The 12728-nt window shown below is 44.1% G+C and overlaps 1 long non-coding RNA gene across 1 annotated transcript in view; it reads right to left on the bottom strand.

The window, feature by feature from the left end:
- Positions 1–10147: 10147 nt before the first annotated feature.
- Positions 10148–12728, bottom strand: part of LOC140399564 (uncharacterized) — a 277771-nt gene continuing 275190 nt past the window's right edge. Inside the window, exon 3 of the long non-coding RNA XR_011937720.1 lies at positions 10148–10224. This is a non-coding gene — a long non-coding RNA (uncharacterized lncRNA). The remainder of the gene's footprint in view (positions 10225–12728) is intronic.

Below are 12728 nucleotides of genomic sequence, written 5' to 3' on the forward strand. Positions count from 1 at the left end.
GCGCAGAACAAATGCGTTTGGTTACATTTTAAAAAAAATTAGAACAAATTATGATTTGCTGACAGGGACAATCTCTGCCATTGCTACCTGATGCGTTGTACAGTTAGTGAATATTGGATGTTTAAATCCGGCATATATGGATTAATTATCATTAATAATCTTCAAGTTCCATTCAATATTTCCCTGGGTTTGAGCCTGCACCGCGATTGCTAAACATGGCGATGGGAATACCCTGTTAAGCTCAGTCGCTAGTCGGTATAACATTGACTTTTGCTGCACACTCGCGGGGTTAACTGACTCTCCAGGCTCTGATATAATTGGACTGGCGACTTCCAGCAAGTTTGGTCCAAATATTCTGCTTGGAATTTCAGTTTCTGTCTGCTGTGTGCCGCGGAGGACCAAGTAAAGCAAACGGTCGATGCATTGGTGTTCTATTTCAGTTGAAATATAATTTTGGGGAATTGCAATGCGTGCTAATTTGATGCAAGATATTGGACCCAAATTTTGACTGAGAGATACAGAAATGGTACCGGTTTCCTGATTGATATTGATAGATTTTGAAGTAAATTCACTAGAGACCTGTGAAATATGTGAATTCCAAAAATGGTTCCTCTATTCACTTGTTACAGAGGCATTCGGTAATAAAATGTACTAAAATAAAGGCGCTTTTCTGAATTGATTTTGAGTATCAAACAATGGGAGAAATAGGTTCAGAGAGTAATCTGCAGCTCAAAGTTTTTTTTCTTCTGTTACTTCAAAAGCGTATTACTCCTTGAATAACTTTTTTTTGCAAGTTGGTTGTTGAAAAAGGGCATATTTAACTGAAATACAGGGTGAGAGGGGGTAGTTCAAACGATTCCTTGTGCTTGTCCATTTATAATTTAATGAAGGGGCAGCACGATATCGCAGTGGTTAGCACTGCAGCTGAGGACCCGCGTTCGACCCCGGCACTTGGTCATTGCCGGTGTGGAGTTTGCTCACTGTCCCCGTGTCTTCCTTGGGTCTCATCCCCACAACACCAAGATGTGCAGTTGAGGTGGATTAGCCGCACTATAATTGCCCTTAATTGAAAAAAATAGTTGGGCACTAAAAATATGTTTTTAAATCAAAATCTGTCCAAAGTTTTTATTTATATTCGTCAAAATTAAAAAAAGGTACCATTCCTCATTCAGGTCGCAGTCGGTAAAAATGTCCATTATGTCTGACCCCGTGATTCAGCAATAACGGAATTTGGACGGGGGATGTTCGCCATATTTTCATTTCGTATTGAAACTGAACTAAACCTCGTAGCAGCGTATTCTTCTGTGTCTCTTGTAACTCTGGACGGAGCACGGCCGGATCTAAAATTTCGAGCTTGCGAGAAGTGGAGAGTGGTCCGTGTGAGAATCGTGTGTATCAAAGTCAGCAATATAGAACACAACAGCAGCACCGACTGCCCACTCATCCCGCATTGAGAATTCAACCCAGTGAGGGAGTAGTGGACAATGGTCCGTGTGAGGATAGTGTGTATCGATGTCACAAATATAGAACACAACAGCAGCACCGACTGCGCATTCATCCCCCATTGAGAATTTAACCGACTGTGGGACTACTGGAAAATGAGTGTGAGAATAGTGTGTATCGATGTCACAAATATAGTACACAGCAGCAGTACAGAATACATACCCCCGTGTCCCGCATTTCAAAACAACCGAGTGTGAGAGTAGTGGAGAGTGGTCCGTTTGAGAATAGTTTGTATCCATGTCAGAAATATAGAACACAACAGCACCGACTGTCCACTCATTCCACACTGAGAATTCTATACCCAAATTCCGGAGTGCGATACAAAGAAAGAACAAACTTAGTCCCAATAGTCTGTACACTATTTAGATGGTTGGACAATATCTTTAACTATCTAATAGTATTTCAATAACAGAAGGGAAACAATATTGAGACATTGTTATTAATTATTAATAGAGCTGTTCCCAGAAGCACAATCCGAATATGATGCCATTGATCTAATGTGGAGTTCTTGACAGTTTACATCAAATTAACTTTGGATGTCATACATTGACAAATATAGTCTCTTGAGATAATTCGTGAATTTGGTTCCTTTCTACGGGATCCGTAAGTTGATGTAGTATTTCATACCCGGACATGTTTCTGAATGGCCTTTGTTGTATATCCTTTTATACAGGGTTGATCCAAAGATGTAAAATGTGTTCTCCATTTCCGGGAGGGGGTGCAATGTGGATTTGCAAAATGCACTGCAGGAACTCGCTAAGGTTCCTTAGACAGCACCTCCCAAACCCACTACCATTACCAAGAGTAGCAGAAACCTGGGACACCATCACCTGGAGTTTCCCCTCCAAGCCACTCACCGCCCTAACTTGGAAATATATCTCCATTCCTTCACTGTCGCTGGGACAAAATCCAGGATCTCCCTCCCTAACAGCTCAGTGGGTGTACCTACACCTCAGGGAGTGACGCAGATCAAGAGGATTGAAGCAGTTCAAGAGGACAGCTTATCATTACCTTCTGAAGTGCAACGAGGGACAGCCAATGAACGCAGTCCTAACCAGCGACACCCACATCCCGTAAATGTATGTATATTTTTAAACTGGAGCAGTTGATCAGCAAGGCCATTGTTGAACAGTGGAACAGGCTTGGTGGGGTGAGCATTATTCCTGCTCCGTTCCTTTTTCTCCCTTCACAAGTTCCACATTGTGGTCACTTTGTGCAACAAATCCGGAATGCGCTTCCCGATTTAAATTTGACCAGAACAATTTGGACGGTTCCTCTAAACCTTTTACACATGTTGGTGATTTTCTGCCCAATAGAAAGTTTATCCAAGCACAAGCTCATCAAGTTGGAGATATCACTATTGAAATATTGTTCTGGTTTGTTTGAGCTGAGTTCTTCTTGTCCGCTGTTTTAATGATGCATTATCGCAATATAAAAAATAATAATAATTTTCTTCCTAAGAACGCACTTAGCTGACAAACTTGTTGAAACAGGATATTAGAGAGTTTAATGCAAAATATTGATTTCAAATTTTCACGCAGCGAATAATCTGTTGGAGAAACATGACCTGATAAAGATTGTGTCTTGAGTGTATTTTGAAATCCCAAAGATCACCCATATCGTTAACTTTCATAATCAAATGTCCATGTTTTTAAATGTCATGCAGTGAGTTCAGTTGCCAACTGTGAAATTTCAGTTTATTCCGTTTTAGTTCGTCTTCTTTGAGTTTCTTGTCATATGTACTAAAATTCGGCTGTTTGTTTTCAGAATTGCAATGACAATTCAACTGCAATGCAACGTTTCAAAACAATTTCACAGTGTACCACCGAGTCCAGAACTCCAAATATTAGTGTTACCATTGAAAGTTCAGGCAGCATTTACAGTCACCTGCAATTTAACGTGTATACCAGCTGACCAGGACGTGGGAGGAATCGTAAATTTGAAATCTAGAGACATATAGCTGTGATTTGGATAAGGGTCCACAGAGAAATACATTCACACTTTGACCACACAGCAACGACAGCGGGCTAAAAATGGAAGAAAATTGAGATAATAGGTGTCGTGTAGATAAATGCGAAAGCAGCAAGTTCTGAGAAAGGACAATATCTGAACATCTCTCTGAGTTACTAGGAAAACGTCCAGAGGAAGAGGCGAGAATTGAACCTCAGTTATAGATTGTTGTTGATAATTTCCGTGAGGTAAGCACCGTTGGCGAGAGCGGAATTAATTGGTCGTCTCTAGTTATCCAGATAAGGTGGAGGAGAAATTACTTCTACAAGCACTGAATTATTTGCAGAAAGTCCACAGTGACAGGGATAATGTCAGTGTAGTTCCTCTGAAGGGTTAACGGACTGAAAAGGTATACACAGGACGACGATGGGAAAAGACTGAATGGTTTGAAGCAGAGGCACACAACCTTCATATCATTCAGATTAAGAACATTTTGGAAACAATATTGCAACATTATTCGGGCTGGTCTTTCACTGAAATGAAGGCAAGGGGGCATTTCAGGATGGTGACTGATATCAGAGACAGTTGACAAAGACAGCTGAGATTCCAGAAGGCATACAATGGTCACATGCAATTTATACTACGGACACCAGGACAGAAGGAGATCAATGGTCGGGGAATTGGAGATGATTCGGGATTCGCTGCAAACACGTTAGACAATGTTGGGCATATAAAACACCTGAAGATCTCCGGGAAGAAATGCCGGTGGGGCGGGGGGGGGGATTTGGTGCAGGTCAGGTTTGGTCTGGAGGCCGAGGTGCAGATACTGGGAAGGGCGAGTTACCCAGACGCTTCATTTTAGGTGGCAGTCACACCAATTAGGATAGGGTATTTTAATTCGGCCAGGGATCAGGGACAGGATAGTGTGACTACGAGAGAGGCAGTTAGGACCCTTGGTTTCGAAGTGGCCCTTGGAATTGTCTAACAGCATCGAGGTTCTTGCCGCCTGACTCACCTGATGAAGGAGCTACCCTCCGAAAGCTGGTGATTCCAAATAAACCTGTCGTTCTTCAACCTACTGTTGTAATATCTCGTACTGCGCCCACCCCAGTCCAACGCAGGCATCTCCACATCATGAAACGATTAAAGCAGGGGTTGCAGCGTGTTGGACTGCAGCATTGTGGTAAAGGAAGCCATTCGAAATTTGAAAGGAATATTGTGGTATCTGAGCCCAGTACAGTCAGAAGGCTAGAGAGAGTTCTCTGCAGTCGAGGGTGTGAGTCCAGGTGTCTGTTTTCCCTAGCCAGTGAGGTAATTGTCTTTAGATTGTTACATGAGTCTTCAACGAGCTGGTGCAGGCTAAATGAGTTCAGGGTGATGGATGCGCTGTATGTGGTCACTGGTACCACGACTGAGGAAGTGGGAGCTGTACTACTGGGGTGGTCTTCGTCTGAACTGTGTTAACTTCAGTCCCCTGGCCTAGTCCTATACCTAATGCAGCTGAGAGCTTGAAACGAAATCGTGATGTGAGGGGATTATGCGAGCGCAGATGCCCTAAACCAAATGGAAGAAACGAGTTAAGAGAGCAGAGTACTAATTTGTGTCATGATACCCAGAATGTGGCAGCAACGACAAAATGTACACACGTCAGAGTTACCAACAGATACGGCCAGAAATTACATAAATTAATAACTATGCTGAATTAATGTCTCTGTTTGTGAATGCACGCAGCACTCAAAACAACTTGGATAAATTGAAGGCACAGATAGAAATAAATATATGTGACATGGCAGCCATTATAGAGACAGTTGAAAGCTGATCAAGACTGGGAGCTGAACATCGAAGGGTGATGGATATTTTAGAATGACAGGAAGGTCGGAAAATATGGTGGCTATACACTGTTAATTAAAATCGCATTAGTACAGCAGTGAAAGAAGACGTTTTGTCGAAAGAGCAAGATGCATAATCTGTTTAGGTAGATAAAATAATTGAAAGCAACTTGCAGGGGTTCTATACAGCCCCCTAACAGTAGTTACGGGTATGCCATGGTTTCCAGGAAGAGGTAAATGGGACGTTGAAGGAATGTACCACAATAATCATTGTTGTGTTGTATCTACACATGGTGTTGGCGAATCAAATTGACCAATATAGCCGGGAAGGCGAGTTCATACAGTGTATACAGGACCATTTTTGAGAGTAATATGCACTAGAGCCAAACAGAGAGCCGGACATCCTATACTTGGTTATGAGTAACAAGGGAGCAACAACAACGAACCTCGAACTAAAGAAGCCTCTTGGCAACAGGGGTCAGAATAGTAGTCAGTTTCCTGTTCAGTCTGAAGGGGAAAGGCCTGACTCTAAGGCTCATGATTCTAATCCGAATAAAGATTATTATAACGGTTTGAAAACAGATCCAGCGGAAGCGAATTGGGAAACTATTTTCAAACGGGATACAGCGGTAGACTTTGAAAGAGATATTTAATAACTTTCATAAATGTTTATCATAGTGAGAAAGAAATACTCTTTGAGAAACATGCATCTTTCGTGGTTGACTAAGCGAGTTAAGAAGAGTATAAAATTGAAAAGGCCACTGTACAAATCTGAAATATTAGGGTTCGGTCAGAAGATGCATCAGATGTCTTATCTTTGGAAATTTTTTTAAAGTCTTCCGAAGTGAAGACAAACATAATATACCCGTTCAAAGTCTCCGCCATTTTCCTGTTTTCCATGTACAATTCCCCAGACAGCCCCTCTCCCCCCCCCCCCCCCCGCCCGCACCCCCAACGCCCCACACCACCAAATTTAAAGACACAGAAAATAATGACCAAAATAGAAAATACAGATGGAGAAAAACTTGCTCAGAATCTGCATTACTTTAACTAAAGTTAGTGCTGGGCATTTAGGATGTGTATTGGAGGTTCATCGTGAAAAACAGGAAAACGTCCGAGTCTTTGTTCAGGTATATTATGTCTGCCTTCATTGCAGAAAACTTGGGCAACTTTGAAGAGTTACCAGGAAATCAAGAGGATGGCACGGACTTCAAGCAATCATTGTCAGTAGGGAAGAGTTCTGGGGGAAATAGTGGATCTAAAAGCTGGCAAGTCCCCAGAGCCAGATGGCTTGCATCTGTGAAATATGGTTCAGAGAAATTCTATGCTTTAAGTAGACTTTTCCAACGTTACTTCGATTCTGGGTGGTCCCGGTGTTAACTCTTTCCTCTAGGAAGTCGGGAGACAGACCAGAGGAAACTACAGATTAGTTATCCTACTGACTTTCAGAGACATTGGTAGAGTATATTAACAAGAAATTTATTGCAAGTTACTGATAACATAATTTGGTCAGTCACAGTCAACATAGGTGTATCAAAGGGAAAACCAATTCAGTTGTTTGAGAAAATATCAAGTAAGATGGATGAATGTGGTGTTCTTGAATGTCCACAAGGCATTTGATGACATGGCACATCAATGGCTACCCATACGATAAGATCACTTAGAGCATGGGAACCATGATAGCATGAATAAAGGATTTGTTGTAAAACCTCAAATACTTCGACCAGTGTATTAATCAAAAGTTTTACCCAGGTACCTTGTTTGCAAGATCAACAAATGACAAAACAGGTTCACGGATTGACACAATTTTATTCACAATTCTCTCACGCCACGAAGCATGCCTCGGACTCACAGCAGAGATTCAGGTTTTACCCGCACCTAGTGAAGGAGGCTAGCCTGGCTACGGTCATTTGATGTGGATGTGTCTCTGGGTTCCGAAACTCAGAGTCCCATCTCCTTGTGATGGGTGTATCTGGGGCACTCCTCGGTAATCTCTAAAGATGTGTTGTGATGTTTCTTTATTTATACTGGTCTCCGAGCATTTCGTCATAGGTATAAGCCCACAACTAACCATTGTCCCATCCAGATCCCACCTTGTCAATGGTAAAATCAGGATACTCCTGTTTATCCATGGTGGTTCAAGCAAGATTCATTGTCCTCTGATACACCTTCATCGGACGAGCCATCAGTTCATTATGGAGTCTGATGGCTTCTTTTGTCTGTCCTTCGTCCTGCTGCATATTGATCATCTGTGTCTGGAAGTTTGTTACATATTCAAATCATGGTCATGCTCTTTTGTTCCACCGTGAATGGATAATCACAAAGTCCAGCTAGCGATAACGAGTTTGTGTTGACTTGAGTTTGTTGACTTGAGTGTTCTTGCAGACGGTCAATACGGATTCTCGTTGTCTCGTTATCGCTATCTGCACTTTGTGATTATCCACTCACGGTTACACAAAAGAACATGACCATGCTTTAATAATAATGTAATCGTGAATGGACAATCACAAAGTCCACATGGCGATAACGAGTTTGTGTTGACTAGAGTGTTCTTTCAGACGGTAATACCGATTCCTGATGGGCCTCAAGTGACGGTTCCTGCTGCATATCTATGTACATTGCCAGCATGGCCGTGGATTGACTCACTACAGAAAAATGGGTATATATCAGATTGGCAAGTTTTGATAAGAGAAGTCCAAAAGGAATCAGTGCTGGGGAGTCAACTATTTGACATCGACATCAATGATTTGGATGGAGGGACATGATGTATGGCGCCAACACATCTAGAAGAGCAAAGTTGACAAGTGCAAGTAGATACTTAAAAAATGCATTCAGGCAAGATGTGTGGGCACACATTTGACAATAGATTACAATGTTGCCACTTGAGCAGGAAGGGCGTAAAAGCACTATAAGATTTAAATGGAAAGATGTTACAGAACGTTTTGACCAGCGGGATTCCGCACTTGTGTAATTGGAAGCTACTGGGAAATAAGGAGGGAATAGAATGTTGCCCCCCCCCCTTGCAGTGATTTATTTATGTTTTTAAAAATAAATTTAGAGCATTCAATTCATTTTTCCCAATTAAGGGACAACTTAGCGAGGCCAAACCACCTATCCTACACATATTTTAGATTGTGGGGTCGAAACCCACGCAAACACGGGGAGAATGTGTAAACACCACACGGATAGTGATACAGAGCCCTAATCGAACCTGGGACCTCGGCGCTGTGAGGAAACCGTGCTAACCAGTTGCGCCACCATGCTGCCCCCCTTGCAGCGTGAATGGAATATGAATGTAGCTTTATTGCACTTGTTCAGTGCCTTGGTGTGTCCACATCTCGTGTAATGTGCAACGTGTTGGCCTCCGTATTTGAAAAATGGTAGCATTGTGTTCGAATCTGTTCATAGCAGGTTTGCTGGACACAGTTCAAGGGTGAATAGATTATTTGATTTAAAAAGGTTGAACATGCCCTGTACCCATTGGAGATCATAAGAATGAGAGATAATATAACTGAAACATATTGAAACATATACGATCGTGAGGGGGTTTGATCAAAATGAAGAATGTTTCCACTTGGCAGAGGGGACCACGGGACACAGTTTGAGAATAACTGATTCAAATGTAAAGCATAGATCATAGAAACATAGAATCATAGAATGTACAGTACAGAAAGAAGCCATTCGGCCATCGAGTCTGCACCGGCTCTTAGAATGAGCACCCAACCCAGGCCCACATCTCCACCCTATCCCCATAACCCAGTAACCCCACCCAACACTAATGGAAACTTTGGAGTCTAAGGGCAATTTACCATGGCCAATCCACCTACCCTGCACATCTTTGGACTGTGGGAGGAAACCGGAGCACCCGGAGGAAACCCACGCACTCACGGGGAGAACGTGCAGATTCCGCACTGACAGTGACCCAAGCTGGGAATCGAACCTGGGACCAGGAGCTGTGAAGCAATTGTGCTAACCACTGTGCTACCGTGCTGCATGAAGAGATTGTTTTCACCTCAAAGGGTGAAACAAGGTAGAATTCACTTCCCACGAAAATAGTGGATGCTGGGTCATTAAATTAAGTTAAGGTTGATTTAGGCAAGTTTTTGATAGACGCACGAGGTAAGAGTTATGGCATTAGATAGCAAAGTGGAGTTGAGACCACCATAATGTTATTCACTGGCAAAGCAGGTTGCAACTGCCGATTGGCCATTTGTTGCTCTTACATTTTATGATCCTTTACTTCTGTGTAACATAGTTATGGCATTCTGCACTAACAGCAGAGCTTGTCCATTAAAGGAGAAGATCATTGATCGAACATCATTAAGACGTCAAATGATGAGGCACGTTAGGGAAGACTGATCAATCCAGACCCCTCACGTGAGTGCAGCCTGTGGAGTAGGCCTCAGTCCATCCACTTGTCCTCTGGAGAATAGCCTTTGTCCAAAGATTCCTGCTCACATTGCAGTCTTTCAAAATTCAAATTCCTGGGAAAAAGAGGGAGAAAATTAACTAAACCACTGGAAAAGATTGAAACTGTTTAATACAGCGAGAGCCGAGGGTCCCCTTTTCAGTTTTACAACTCCTCAGCAACATCCGAATACAAATAAGTCACAGCTTTCAACCAGAGGTTAAAAAAGATTGAGAGACAATTAATACTCAAAATCTTTTTGTCACAATTAGGCTTACATTAATACTGCAATGAAGTTACTGTGAAAATCCCCTTCTCTTGTGTTTCTCGCTGTCTCTCTGTCCCTGTTATACATATTTATGTCTCCCTCCCTCACTCTCTTTGATCCCTCCAATATTAAAATTAAACCTCAGTCCGGGTAATAACCTGGGTGAAGCCTGCGGAACAGCAGCGCTCCCTCGGGAAGAATTCACACTCCCTCGTCCTCCTCACGGGATTCCCGACCTCCTTCCAGTTTTCCAAATAAAAATGCCTCTGGAGAAAAAAAGGAGATAAAATTGGTTATAACGACAATAATAGGGGCATTTAAAAAAAATATACAAAACAGCACAACAGGAGTCCAACATTTCCAATCTCGAACCAATCAGCAACATGTCAACACCCAAAATGCACAGCTCAAAACAGACAGATTGACACACCCAGCGACACACACACACACACACACACTGAAGCAGAGGGGTAATGTTTTCAGTGTCGTGGGTATTTGGTTTGAGAACTGAAGTCCCTCAGACACAGATATATCCTCAGTGAGCTGTGAACAGACTCCACCCCTAGTCTCTGCCATGTGTGGAATGTCTGTCTCAGAGGACAGCTCTCTATTGACATGTAAATGAGTGACAACAGATGCTGATCTCCTTGCTGCTCAGCCCCCCACACAGAGAATATGACTTCAGCTAACCCTTGGCCTTTTCACACCAGTGTTGTTAACTGAGCAGGCCGGAAAAATGGGATTAAATGTAATTATTAGACAGGGACGTTCTTATTTTTTCTACCCAAGTGCATAACCTCACATTTATCCATGTTATACTGCATCTGCCATATCTCTCTTTCACTCATTCCCCTCCCAATAGGATTGAATCATAATTTAAAATAGTATTGGGAAATGATTAGAAACAGTTTGGACTGAGATCTCCTCAGTGACCTGTGTGTAGTCCCCACCCCCGACTTTCTGTCAGGAATGTCCCCCTCGGTATGTTTCCTGTGTCTGCACAGGGAACACTTGTCCTGTCTATGGTTATGTTAATTCAGCAGGTAACAACAGATTCAGCAATGTCCTGTCCTTATTTCTGTCTTTGTTTGACATTTGATTCCCTCTGAATTTCTGACATGTTGGGAATGACCATTCGTCTGTCGCCTTAGGAAGGCTTTCCATAGAATGAGTAAAAACCAGCAAGAAATCACAGAATGTGAGTTAAACACAACTTCATTTCTGCCTCCATTTTGAGAGAAGATTCCTGGCCAGACAAACAAAGCTCATTGCAAAGTTTCACTTCATATTTTACTTGTTGTTCACAGGCAGACTTTTCACTGAAATCTTCTGATGTCAATTCCTGAGATTAGAATTTATAAAGAAACAATTTGGATTGAATGAAAACGGTCAGTTTGATAACCCTAATGTCCTGACTGCCTCACGTCCTGGCTCCCTCACACCATCACACCCTCATGTGCCCTAATCCTCACATCCTGACCCACTCACGTCCCCGAAACCTCAGATCCTGACCCGCTGTGTACCTCTTTCTCTGTGTGTGTCCCTCACTCTCTCCGTGTGCCCACCTCTCTCTGTCCCTCTCTCCCACTGTGTCCCTGTTGCTCTCAAAGTGTCCTCTCACTCTATCCCTCTCTTTCACCGTCTACCTCTTTCTCTCTGCGTCACTTTCTCTCTCGCTCTCTCCCTTAATGTATCCCCCTCTCTCTGTCCCCCTCTCTCGCTGTCCCTCTACCTCTAACCCTCTCTCTCTTTGTCCCACTCTCTCTCACTGTGTACATCTCTCTCACTTTCTATCACTCTATCTCTCTCTCTCCTTCTCTCGCTGTGTCCCTCGCTCTCGCTGTGTCCCTCGCTCTTGCTGTTTCGTCGCTCTCGCTGTGTCCCTCGCTCTCGCTGTGTGCCCCTCGGTCTCGCTGTGGCCCTCGCTCTCGCTGTGTCCCTCGCTCTCTGTGTACCCCTCACTCTCTGTGTACCCCTCACTCTCTGTCCGTCCCTCGCTCTCTGTGTGTCCCTCGATCTCTGTGTGCCCCTCGCTCTCTGTGTGTCCCTCGCTCTCAGTGTGTCCTTCGCTCTCTGTGTGTCCCTCGCTCTCTCTGTGTCCCTCGCTCTCTGTGTGTCCCTCGCTCTCTGTGCGCCCCTCGCTCTCGCTGCGTCCCTCGCTCTCTGTGTGTCCCTCCTTCTGTGCGTCCCTCGATCTCTGTGCGTCCCTCGCTCTCTGTGCGTCCCTCGCTCTTTGTGTGTCCCTCGCTCTCTGTGTGTCCCTCGCTCTCTGTGTGTTCCTCGCTCTCTCTGTGTCCCTCGCTCTGTGTGTATCCCTCGCTCTCTGTGCACCCCTCGCTCTCTGTGTCCCTCGCTCTCTGTGTGTCCCTCGCTCTCTGTGTGTCCCTCGCTCTCTGTGTGTCCATATCTCTCTGTGTGTGTCGCTCGCACTCTGTGTGTGTCCCTTGCTCCTTGTACGTCCCTAGCGCTCTGTGTGTCCCTCGCTCTCTGCGTGTGTCCCTCGCACTCTGTGCACCCCTCGCTCTCTGTGACCCTCGCTCTCTGTGTGTCCCTCACTCTCTGTGTGTCCCTCGCTCTCTGTGTGTCCCTCGCTCTCTGTGTGTCCCTCGCTCTGTGTGTGTGTCCCTCGCTCTCTGTGCACCCCTCGCTCTCTGTGTCCCTCGCTCTCTGTGTATCCCTCCCTCTCTGTGTCTCCCTCGCTCTCTGTGTGTCACTCGCTCTCTGTGCGTCCCTCGCTCTCTGTGTCCCTCGCTCTCTGTGTGCGTCGCTG

This window comes from Scyliorhinus torazame, chromosome 23 (genome assembly GCF_047496885.1).
Source record: "Scyliorhinus torazame isolate Kashiwa2021f chromosome 23, sScyTor2.1, whole genome shotgun sequence".
Classification (NCBI taxonomy): domain Eukaryota; kingdom Metazoa; phylum Chordata; class Chondrichthyes; order Carcharhiniformes; family Scyliorhinidae; genus Scyliorhinus; species Scyliorhinus torazame.